The sequence below is a fragment of the Eschrichtius robustus genome, chromosome 1, assembly GCF_028021215.1.
Source record: "Eschrichtius robustus isolate mEscRob2 chromosome 1, mEscRob2.pri, whole genome shotgun sequence".
Lineage (NCBI taxonomy): Eukaryota > Metazoa > Chordata > Mammalia > Artiodactyla > Eschrichtiidae > Eschrichtius > Eschrichtius robustus.
The window spans coordinates 49,895,388-49,907,652 of NC_090824.1; positions in this window are offsets into that span (position 1 = coordinate 49,895,388).

Consider the following 12,265-nt stretch of genomic DNA (forward strand, 5'->3'; position numbering starts at 1 on the left):
GTAGGAGATAAATCTGAGCTCTGCCTCTGTGGCTGAAATCAGAAATGGGTGGAGGGATTCAATCAGCGATGATATTATTTCTTTTTTTTTTTTTTAAAGATTTTTTTGATGTGGACCATTTTTAAAGTCTTTTTTGGATTTGGTACAGCATTGCTTAGTTTCATGTTTTGGCTTTTTGGCCACAAGGCCTATGGGATCTTAGCTCCCTGACCAGGGATCGAGCCCTCACTCCCTTGCATTGGAAGGTGAAGTCTCAACCACTGGACCGCCAGGGAAGTCCCAATCGGTGATGATATTATTTCTAAGCAAAAACTTACCTAAGGTTGAACCAGATAGCTTCACAGGCAAATTCTATCAAACATTTAGAGAAGTGCTAACACCTATCCTTCTCAAACTCTTCCAAAATATAGCAGAGGGAGGAACACTCCCCAACTCATTCTACGATGCCACCATCACCCTGATACCAAAACCAAAGACGTCACAAAGAAAGAAAACTACAGGCCAACATCACTGATGATCATAGATGCAAAAATCCTCAATAAAATACTAGCAAACAGAATCCAACAGCACATTAAAAGGATCATACACCATGATCAAGTGGGGTTTATCCCAGGAATGCAAGGATTCTTCAATATATGCAAATCAGTCAATGTGATACACCGTATTAACAAATTGAAGGAGAAAAACCATATGATCATCTCAATAGATGCAGAAAAAGCTTTTGCCAAAATTCAACACCCATTTATGATAAAAACCCTCCAGAAAGTAGGCATAGAGGGAACTGACCTCAACATAACAAAGGCCATATATGACAAACCCACAGCCAACATCGTTCTCAGTGGTGAAAAACTGAAACCGTTTCCTCTAAGATCAGGAACAAGACAAGGTTGTCCACTCTCACCACTGTTATTCAACATAGTTTTGGAAATTTTAGCCACAGCAATCAGAGAAGAAAAAGAAATAAAAGGAATACAAATTAGAAAAGAAGAAGTATAACTGTCACTGTTTGCAGATGACATGATACTATACATAGAGAATCCTAAAGATGCTACCAGAAAACTACTAGAGCTAATCAATGAGTCTGATAGAGTTGCAGGATACAAAATTAATGCACAGAAATCTCTTACATTCCTATACACTAGTGATGAAAAATCTGAAAGAGAAATTAAGGGAACACTCCCATTTACCATTGCAACAAACTGAATAAAATACCTAGGAATAAACCTACCTAAGGAGACAAAAGACCTGTATGCAGAAAACTATAAGACACTGATGAAAGAAATTAAAGGTGATACAAACAGATGGAGAGATATACCGTGTGCTTGGATTGGAAGAATCAACATTGTGAAAATGACTATACTACCCAAAGCAATCTACAGATTCAATGCAATCCCTATCAAATTACCAATGGCATTTTTCACAGAACTAGAACAAAAAATTTCACAATTTGTATGGAAACACAAAAGACCCCGAATAGCCAAAGCAATCTTGAGAAAGAAAAATGGAGCTGGAGGAATCAGGCTCCCGGACTTCAGACTATACTACAAAGCTGCAGTAATCAAGACAGTATGGTACTGGCACAAAAAACAGAAATATAGATCAATGGAACAGGATAGAAAGTCCAGAGATAAACCCATGCACATATGGTCACCTTATTTTTGATAAAGGAGGCAAGAATATACAACAGAGAAAAGACAGCCTCTTCAGTAAGTGGTGCTGGGAAAACTGGACAGCTACATGTAAAAGAATGAAATTAGAACACTCCCTAACACCATACACAAAAATAAACTCAAAATGGATTAAAGACCTAAATGTAAGGCCAGACACTATAAAACTCTTATTAGAGGAGAACATAGGCAGAACACTCTATGACATAAATCACAGCAAGATCCTTTTTGACCCACCTCCTAGAGAAACGGAAATAAAAACAAAAATAAACAAATGGGACCTAATGAAACTTAAAAGCTTTCGCACAGCAAAAGAAACCATAAACAAGACAAAAAGACAACCCTCAGAATGGGAGTAAATATTTGCAAATGAAGCAACTGACAAAGGATTAATCTCCAAAATTTACAAGCAGGTCATGCAGCTCAATATCAAAAAAACAAACAATCCAAAAATGGGCAGAAGACCTAAATAGACATTTCTCCAAAGAAGATATACAGATTGCCAACAAACACATGAGAGGATGCTCAACATCACTAATCATTAGAGAAATGCAGATCAAAACTACAATGAGGTATCACCTCACACCAGTCAGAATGGCCATCATCATAGAATCTACAAACAATAAATGCTGGAGAGGGTGTGGTGAAAAAGGAACCCTCCTACACTGTTCGTGGTAATGTAAATTGATAACAGCCACTATGGAGAACAGTATGGAGTTTCCTTAAAAAAGTAAAAATAGAACTACTATACGACCCAGCGATCCCACTGCTGAGCGTATACCCTGAGGAAACCATAATTCAAAAAGAGTCATGTACCACAATGTTCATTGCAGCTCTATTTACAATAACCAGGACATGGAAGCAACCTAAGTGTCCATTGACAGATGAATGGATAAAGAAGATGTGGCACATATATACAGTGGAATATTACTCAGCCATAAAAAGAAACGAAATTTGAGTTATTTGTAGTGAAGTGGATGGACCTAGAGTCTGTCATACAGAGTGAAGTAAGTCAGAAAGAGAAAAACAAATACCGTATGCTAACACATATATATGGAATCTAAAAAAAAAATGCTTCTGAAGAACCTAGGGGCAGGACAGGAATAAAGATGCAGACATAGAGAATGCACTTGAGGACACCAGGAGGGGGAATGGTAAGCTGAGACGAAGTGAGAGAGTGGCATGGACATATGTACACTACCAAATGCAAAATAGATAGCTAGTGGGAAGCAGCTGCATAGCACAGGGAGATCAGCTTGGTACTTTGTGACCATCTAGAGGAGTGGGATAGGGAGGATGGGAGGGAGACACGAGAGGGAGGAGATATGGGGATATATGTATATGTATAGCTGATTCACTTTGTCATAAAGCAGAAACTAACACACCATTGGAAAGCAATTATACTCCAATAAAGATGTTAAAAAAACAAAACAAAACTTAAGGTTGAAATCAAACAAAAAACTGCCAGTTATTAACTCCAGGAAAGCAAAATGTTATAAGAAAGAATAGGTAAACTATGACCAGTGGTTGAATGCCATAAAAATGTTAACAGTAAATAATAGTCTAATCAAAATTACAGCATAATTATATTGAGAGAGGATATGGTGGTGTGGAGGTGAGGTAGAAAAAATACCTAAATCCTCATCTCTACAGTGGGAAATCAATGAATAATATCTAAAAATTAGAAATCAAGAAGTAGCTTAGGGCTTCCCTGGTGGCGCAGTGGTTGAGAATCTGCCTGCCAGTGCAGGGGTCGTGGGTTCGAGCCCTGGTCTGGGAAGATCCCACATGCCGCGGAGCAACTAGGCCCGTGAGCCACAACTACTGAGCCTGCGTGTCTGGAGCCTGTGCTCCGCAACAAGAGAGGCCGCGATAGTGAGAGGCCCGCGTACCGCGATGAAGAGTGGCCCCTGCTTGCCGCAACTAGAGAAAGCCCTCGCACAGAAACGAAGACCCAACACAGCCATAAATTAATTAATTAATTAATTAATTAATTTAAAAAAACCATTCTGTAAAAAAAAAAAAAAGAAGAAGTAGCTTATTTAGTGACATAGAAATAAAATAATCTGCTAAAAGAAGGAAAATGGTTTTTGAAGAAAGAGAGATGGGGGAAGGGCATGCTTTTTTTGATGACAAACCTTATAGGACTATTTGGTTATTTATGTGTGTGCCTACTTTTTTTTTTTTTAATGTAAAGGAAGACTTTAATTACAAGCATGTTTCTGTTACATGACAGAAACAATATGAACAAACATACAAGTTCAGCTTTTTATACTGTACCTTACACATAGTAGGCATTCAATAAATGTTGATTATAGCTAAGGTATGCATAGTGTGGAAGAAGGCAGAGTAATTGGGGGGTACTGGTTAAGTAAATGCAGAAGGTCTTGTGAGAGCATTTTTTATCAAGCTCCTTTTTTTTTTTTTTTTTTTTTTTTTTAATTTTTTGGCTAAACCTACTTCCCGGCCTTCTCGCCTAGTACTCCCTGGAACACCAGCACATAAAGGCCATGATCATTCCACCTTCATTGCTTGACTCATAATGGCTCTCCCATTCTGAAATTCTGATTTTTCACCAAAAATTTAAATCCTTTACTTCACTCAAGGTACTCAGTTTACTTCACTCAAGCTGTAACTTTTACATGACATCTCTGACTGTTTATTTTCTATTTTCTGTTTTCCAGAATTTCTACAGCACATGTAGATTATACATCTCAATGTAATTACTCAGTTGCCACCTACCAGCCAAACCATTTAGCCCTTACCACTTACCTTAGATAAATTACTCAACCTGTCTAGGCCTCCATCTCCTTATCTGTTGATTGCAAATAATGGCCACTTCATATGGTTGTTAGGAGGGTTAAGTGAGATTGTGAGCATTAAAGTTTCTTGCTTATGGTGAGAAAAAAAAACAGTCGGCTCCTTTATTTTTAACCAAAAAGTTCATTAAAGGCATAAAGAGTGCATTTTCATTGTTTAGTTGTTCCTTTCGGTATGTCACACATTGGTAGACTTATCGTGGGGCTTTTTAAATTCTGCTGTTTTCAAGTTCCTTACATGCCTTTTCATTAGAAAAATAACTGATATCTTGTATCATAGGTCCAAGAAACTTCCATATCAAACCTAGCAGCAAGGATCATTATAGGTTTTACTGAGAATTTCAGATTGTTCCTAATGGATCTTACTTAGGAGAAGAATAAGAAACATTTGTTAAAAATCTACTATATTGACATCAGGAATGAATCAAATATTCTCACTCTCACCACTTGTTATTCATTGTACTAGAGGTCCTAGTCAGTTCAATAAACAAAGAAAACTAAGAAAAAAATAAAAGATTAAAAGATTAGAAAGGAATAAAAATGCCATTATTTACAAATAAACTGTTAGAAATCGTAAGTGAATTTGGAAAAGCAGATGGATGCACTGTCAACATAGAAAACAATTACATATACATATACCTGCAATAAACAGAAAATGAAATTTTAAAAGGATACCACTTATAGTATAGAAAACTATTAAATATCTAAGAAAATGAGATGCAAGATCTCTATACTTAAAACTATCACTGAGGACTCCAGGGGCATGCATGGAGGAAAGGCCATGTGAGGACACAGCAAGAAGGCAGCCATCTACAAGCTGAGGAGAGAGGCCTCAAGAGAAACCAGCCCTGCTGACACCTTGATCTCAGACCTCTAGCCTACAGAACTGTGAGACAATAAATTTCTGTCCTTTAAAAAAATAAAAGATAAAACTCTATCAGTGAAAAAAATTAAAGACCTAAATAAATGGCATATTATGCCATGTTAATGAATTAGATTTGATATTGTAAAAATGTTAGATTTAAAGATTCTCTGTAATCCAAGCAGATATTTTATGAAAATTGACAAGTTGATTATAAAATTACATAAAATGCAAAGGGCTAGGGATACCAAGGCAATCTTGAAAAAGAAACCTGGGAATCTTAGGTACCAGATTGCAAGAGTTATGGTAAAGCTGCTGTAGCAGTTAAGTGTGACACTGGCATGAAGATAGACAATGAAATACAATTGAGAGTACAGAAACAGACCCATGCTTAGTCACCTTATGTATAACAGATACACTGCAGTGTAATAAAAAAAAAAGGATAGCCTTTTCAATAAATTCTTTTGAAAATTTATTGAAAACAATAATGGAAAATCAAATGAATCTTGACTGCAACTTCACTCAATAAACAAAAATGAATACCAAATAGATTGTAAATAAATAAATCTAAATAAATAAAATATATAAAACTATAATGCTTTTTAAAATAAAACATAATATCTTCATGAACTTGGGGTAAAAAAAGATTTCCTAAACAAAACATTAATACTTTGACTATAAAAGAGTTGGTAATATTGACCTAATTAAAATTAAGTTGCTCTGTTCATCTAAGGACACCTTTACAAGAGTGGAAATATAAGCCACAAAATGGAAAAGAGGCTTGCGTTACATATATCCGCAAAAGACCTACTCAGAAGATATAAAGAACTAAGGCAGACAACCCAATGAAAAAATAGGCAAAGGATTTTGAATAAGCACTCCGCAAAAGGTAACATCCATGTAGTCAATAAATATGTGTGAATGTATTCACTTCCTTGGTTATCAGAGAAATGAAAATTAAAACAAAAATGCCGTACTTTACACACCCACTAAAATGACTAAAATGAAAAAAAAGATAGAACCAAATGTCTAAGATTGTGGAGAAACTGGGGTGCTTGCTCATTGCTAGTGGGAATGATGCACACTTTGGAAAAGTTTGGCAGTTTCTTAAAAATGTTAAACAGATTCACCATATGACCCAGCAATTCCACTCCTATGTATCTGCCCAAGAGAAAACAGGTCCACACAAAGACTTCTATGTAAATCTCCATAGCAGCATTATTCATAATGGCCAAAGGTAGAAGCAACCCAAATATCTACCAATTGGTAAATGAATAAAATTAGTCATATCTATGCAATGGAATGCTATTCAGCAATGAAAATAAAGTGCTGATACATGCTACAGTGCGGATGAACCTCAAAAACATGTTAAGTGTGAAAGAAACCAGTCACAAAAGATCACATATTGTAGATTCCATTTATATGAACTGTTCAGAAAAGGTGGAATCTATAGACAGAAAGTAGATTAGTGGTTGCATGGGGCAGAGGTTAAGAATGAAGAGTGACTGTAAATGGGCATGAGGTTTCTTTTTGAGATAATGGAAATATTTTAAAATTAGATTGTGATGATAGTTGCATAACTCTGTAAACTTACTAAAAATCATTTATTTACAGACCTAAAATGACTGAATTTTATGGTAAGTAAAATGTACCCCAATAAAACCAAACAGAGAAAGAGAACATCCAAGGGGTCAGTAAACACTTTGAAAGGTATTAACTTCATTAGTTACCAGGGAAAAACAAATTAAATAATAATGTTGCTACAAAATGAATCCACAATACAGTGCTATTGCACATTCCCCCAGAATGACTAAAATGAAACAGGAGGAAAGTATGAAGCATTGATGAGGGTATGGAGCAACTGGAACTCTTATATACTGTTCGTTGGAGTGTAAATTGGTACAATACCTTTGAAAAACTGAAGGTGAACATACACATACCTTATAATCCAGCATTTCCAGTTCTAGGTCTGCACCTAAAAAACGTGTTCACCAAAAGACACATAAGATTGTTCACAGCAGCATTATTCATAGTCACCAAAACTTGGAAACAACCCAAATGTCCATCGAGAGTAGAAAGAATAAATAAGTTGTGGTATATTCACAGCTCAAAATACTACAGTACCATCAAAAAGAATGAACTCCTACCAACAACAACATGGATTTCAATCCTCAAGAAATTTAAGTTCTTTGTAAGAATTCAGACATTAAAAGTATACTGTATAATTTCACTTAAATGAAGTTCAAGAACAGGCAAACTGTAGTGTTAGAAATCAGGATGATGGTTACCTTTGAGGAAGAGTGAGGGAATAAAGATTGAGATGGGGCATGAGGGGATGCTTTAGAGGTGCTGGAAATGTTATATATTTTCACTTCTCAGCAAGCTGTACACATGATTGACGCATTTTTTTTTCTGTATGTACTTATATTGATACTTCAATAAAAACATTTATTAGAATCTGTGCCAAGACCTGTACTGGGGAGAAATATTATCTAATTTTCACATTAATTCTATGAGATAGTAGGGTTCCTATTTATAAATGAGAAAACCAAAGGTTAGTCATTGTCATGGATTGGTTTCTCTAGAAACAAACGTCAAGATGGAATTAGAAGTGCAGGAGATTTATTTAGGGAAATAACCTGTGTGGAGAACAAAAGGAAGGATGAACAGGGTAAGCAGGAAGACTGTCAGTGCAGAGCTGGCACATGTGCAATGAGAAAGGGAGGAAGGAGGACTGCATAGAGCCTCAGACTGCAGTGCAGCTCTGAGAACACCTTGGCCAGTCAATGGGGAGCTCCAGAGCAAAGATTGTCCACTAGAGGAATCCCGAGTTGGAAAGGAATGGCTCAGCTTTCAAACCCATACAGAAGAACTCATTCGTTAGCTGGGAGCAGCCCAGGGAGAGCTTGGCCAATGCTGAGGTGAATTCTGAAGGTTAACTAATTTCTTGCAGCAGGTTCTCTCTTGAAGGGAGATCTGACCGACGCATATCTACAGCTGCCACACTCACATATTAAGTTGTTTGGAAAGTTGGGATGAATCTGTCTGAATCCAGACAGTCCCTTTATGACTACTTAAATGGAGACCTATCAAGTGTAGCTCAAATATCTAAGAAAACCGTTAAACAAGTCCATATTTCTAAAGGAAACATAATATTTGGAAACATAAAGAAGAGAGTAAAGGGCATTCCAGGCAGAGGAAATTGTATCTGAAGTAAACATAGTTGAGAGTTAAGCTCCTGTATCAGGGTTCTTTGGCTGTTCTTTGGTTGTTATGGATTAAAGAAAAAGCTGAAAACTGGGTTCAGAGAAGACCTAAGGGCAGGAGACAGTAGATAGTCCCTTTGGGCCCTCAGAAGGAATCCACTCCAAAAGACTTCTGCACTGTGTCCTTTCACGCAAGAGCCAGGTTCCTAGGGAACAGAATCTGCTTGGCCTGGGTTTGGTTATTCCTTGGTCACGGAGGGTGCAGTACCTTGAACAATAGTCCCACTGAGACAGAAACCCAAAGCACAAGAAGGAATGGATATTGGGCTTTTGACAAGAAGGAGAAATGGATGCTGGGCTGATAAAAGAAACAGATGTCCTGTATAGTTATAAACCATCACTTGATGAAGCTTAAAAAAACAAACCCATTCACCAAGTGTGAGTGAAATGGTTCACTAAATCATTATGATCTTCAACCACAAGTTCTTCCCTCAGTAATTTTGGTAAATGCAAGATTTAACACTTTCTAAATATGACATTTAATTTTGGGTATATGACTTCATCCTGGTCATGCTTCTCAAATCTAAATCTTCCTGGATTAGTTACTTCAGTGTGATTATCTTGTGATAACTAGAGGACACAGAGAATCCTGTGATCTGGATTGAGCACCTGCCTGGGCATCTCAGCCATTTATTTGACCTTTAAATGCTCCATATAAAGAACTGACTCTGTATCAAGCTTTCAAATATATATTTCTCAGTTTATGGTTTCTGAAAACCCACAGTGGATACCAATGTCCACTTAAATTCCTTAAAGTCCAGTTCCAAAGTCTCCTCGAGGATCCCACAACCTCTTGTGCATCCTTGATTAAAGCTCCTGTCGCTAAATAATAGATAGGTATTTCTATTCTCTCTTAAGGGTAAGAGCAATGACACATTTGCATCCCCAGCACCTAACAGTTCCTGACACATCATCGGTGAACAGTAAACGCTCGTTGAATCAAACTACAATAGGATGAACATTGTGAATCAGTAATGGAGTGGCTCGTTCAGTGGTGTAACTTGTTCATGGGTGTAACTCTAAGAAAAACTTTTGTTGCCTCTTAGAGTCTAGCTTGTGCAAAACGCAGATACATTACAAGAACCTGCCAGTTTTCTGAAAGTTAGGAAAGTCGTGTGAGTAAATCATTTTAGAATATTGAGCCTAGGTATACAGGCTCAGGGTCTAGGCAACCAATTACTTAAAACCATTGAGCGTAGGTACCTAGGCGCAGAATCTAGGGTCAGTCAGGGTCTAGGCAACAAAACAGAAAACCACAGTAGGTATTTTACTAGAGGAGAATCAAAAGAATATAGGGGATTGTTACACAGATGTTGGAGGACTGAAAGAGCAAAAATAGGACATTAAGACAACTCAGAACAACTGAAGGAAGCAGTTGCCAGCAATAGGGTTGGAGGAACAGAAGGGTAGAGTATGGGATCGCCAGAACCCGGGGGCTCAGAGAAGACCCACCGTGTTAGAGCTCTGGCCCCAGGCAGGGTCTGCTGCCTGGCTGCCACAGCTCATTAGGCGCTCAGAGGAAAGGTCCCGTGAGGCTGGGGCTCAGACCTTGAGGAGAGGGGCTGCCGCTGGTTCCTCTGAAGGTGTGTGATGAGGCCGGTTCTGGAAGGGCTAAAAAGCTGGAGTTAAGGAATTGCAAGAAACAAGCAGGAAGCTTTTTTCTCTTCCTCTGCTATCCATTGTCCTAACGTCTCCAGTTGGTCCACCGTAATTGGAATGGATTCTGGAAGATACAGTTTGCAGACTTCTAGCCCCAGTATAACAGAACAGAATATAAAAGGGTTAATTTGGAGCTGAAAGACATTAAATAGGCAAATAATATACTTAGGGGCATTGTTTGACCTAGATTGTTATGTAGGGATCACTTTAAATATGATCCTCAAAAGAGGGACTAATGTGCCATCTAAATGCAAATGGCAAGAATGTCACTTATTACATCTGTGTCACATTCCCTTAGCAATTTCTTTTTTTTTAAATTATTTTTATTTATTTATTTTTTGGCTGCATTGGGTCTTTGTTGCTGCGCGCGGGCTTTCGCTAGTTACGGCAAGCAGGGGCTACTCTTCGTTGCGGTGTGCAGGTTTCTCATTGCAGCGGCTTCTCTTGTTGCGGAGCACGGGCTCTAGATGCGTGGGCTTCAGTAGTTGTGGCACGTGGGCTCAGTAGTTGTGGCACATGGCCTTAGTTGCTCCACGGCATGTGGGACCTTCCAGGACCAGGGATCGAACTTGTGTTCCCCGCATTGGCAGGAGGATTCTTAACTACTGTGCCACCAGGGAAGTCCCAGCAACTTATTTTCTTATATCAGTAAAGTTGGAATTTTAAAGACACTAAATATAGGTATAATTGCTTTACATCCATTTCACTGAGGCCCTTTATCTAACCAGCTTTTTAGTAAGACTTAATAAGGGAAGACTCGTGTGATATTTATTGGCAACTAATATCTAAATAAATTCTCTGCAGATTACTTTTTCTTTATATTTCCACATAATTCTCTGTACTTCTATACCACTAAGTTTTAGCAGAGCAAGTTAGAAATTTTCAGTATGTGGTAAAGCAACAATAAATTAATAGTCTTGAAATATATCTTACAATTGATGAAATATATCTTACAACTGATGAAATATTATCTAATCCACTCTGATTAGCCAAAATACAGTTAGTCTACTTTTTCACTGTGGTTCCCATAAATTCGAATGATAAGCTTAAACTGCTCTCAGCCTTTGAAAATGCACATGGATTTTAATTTCTAGCATATGGCATATCCTTTGAGAAAGGCTTCCAACATTCAGTTTAATTCAGCATATTCATATCAATCCCCTACTAAGGGTATGGCAGTGAACCACAGACTTGGAGAGAGGTGAACATGAGTAAAACAAAGTCAGTCAGTGCTCAGTGAGCACAAAGTCTAATTTGAGATGGACATAGACAAAATAGCTCTAAAATTGGGCAGACTGGCAGTGTAGTGGAGATTGTTTCCAGCTGGAAGATCTGGTAGGAAGTTTTGTACAATGTGGCATTAGACCTGGGTCTTAAAGTTGGTTTCACTTTCCTTCCTGAGACGAGTTGAAGAATGCTTTGCCAATGTCATCTCAACAGTCTTAATATTTATCGAACATACTATGGTTCCCATTATATTAAAAGTTAAATCTTGTCTTCCCAACTTGAAACAGTGTGTGTGTGTGCGTGTGTGTGTTAGATTAACACATATGTACTCCCCTTTATCAAAGTGTCTCTACTTGATCTTAAGATAGCAGTGATGGGAATGAAACCACAGAAACCTTGCAGAAAAAAATTTTATTTTTTGGCTGTGCTGCACTGCATGCGGGATCTTAGTTCCCCAACCAGGGATCAAACCTGTGCCCCCTGCAGTGGAAGTGCGGAGTCCTAGTCACTGGACCGCCAGGGAATTCCCCAGAAATTTTTTTTTAAATTGTTGGCATTTCCATACATAACTCTCCAAAATGCAGATAACTTAATATAATACCACACTCTGTACTTGCTTCTATTGACTTGCCACACTGTATTCTAATTATATTTCTAATTAATTCTACTTATAATATATTCTAATTAATTCCCTCTGGAATTAATCCCTGAGAACAAGGACTGTATGTTAACTTTGTATCTACAGTATGTTACAGGAAACGGTTA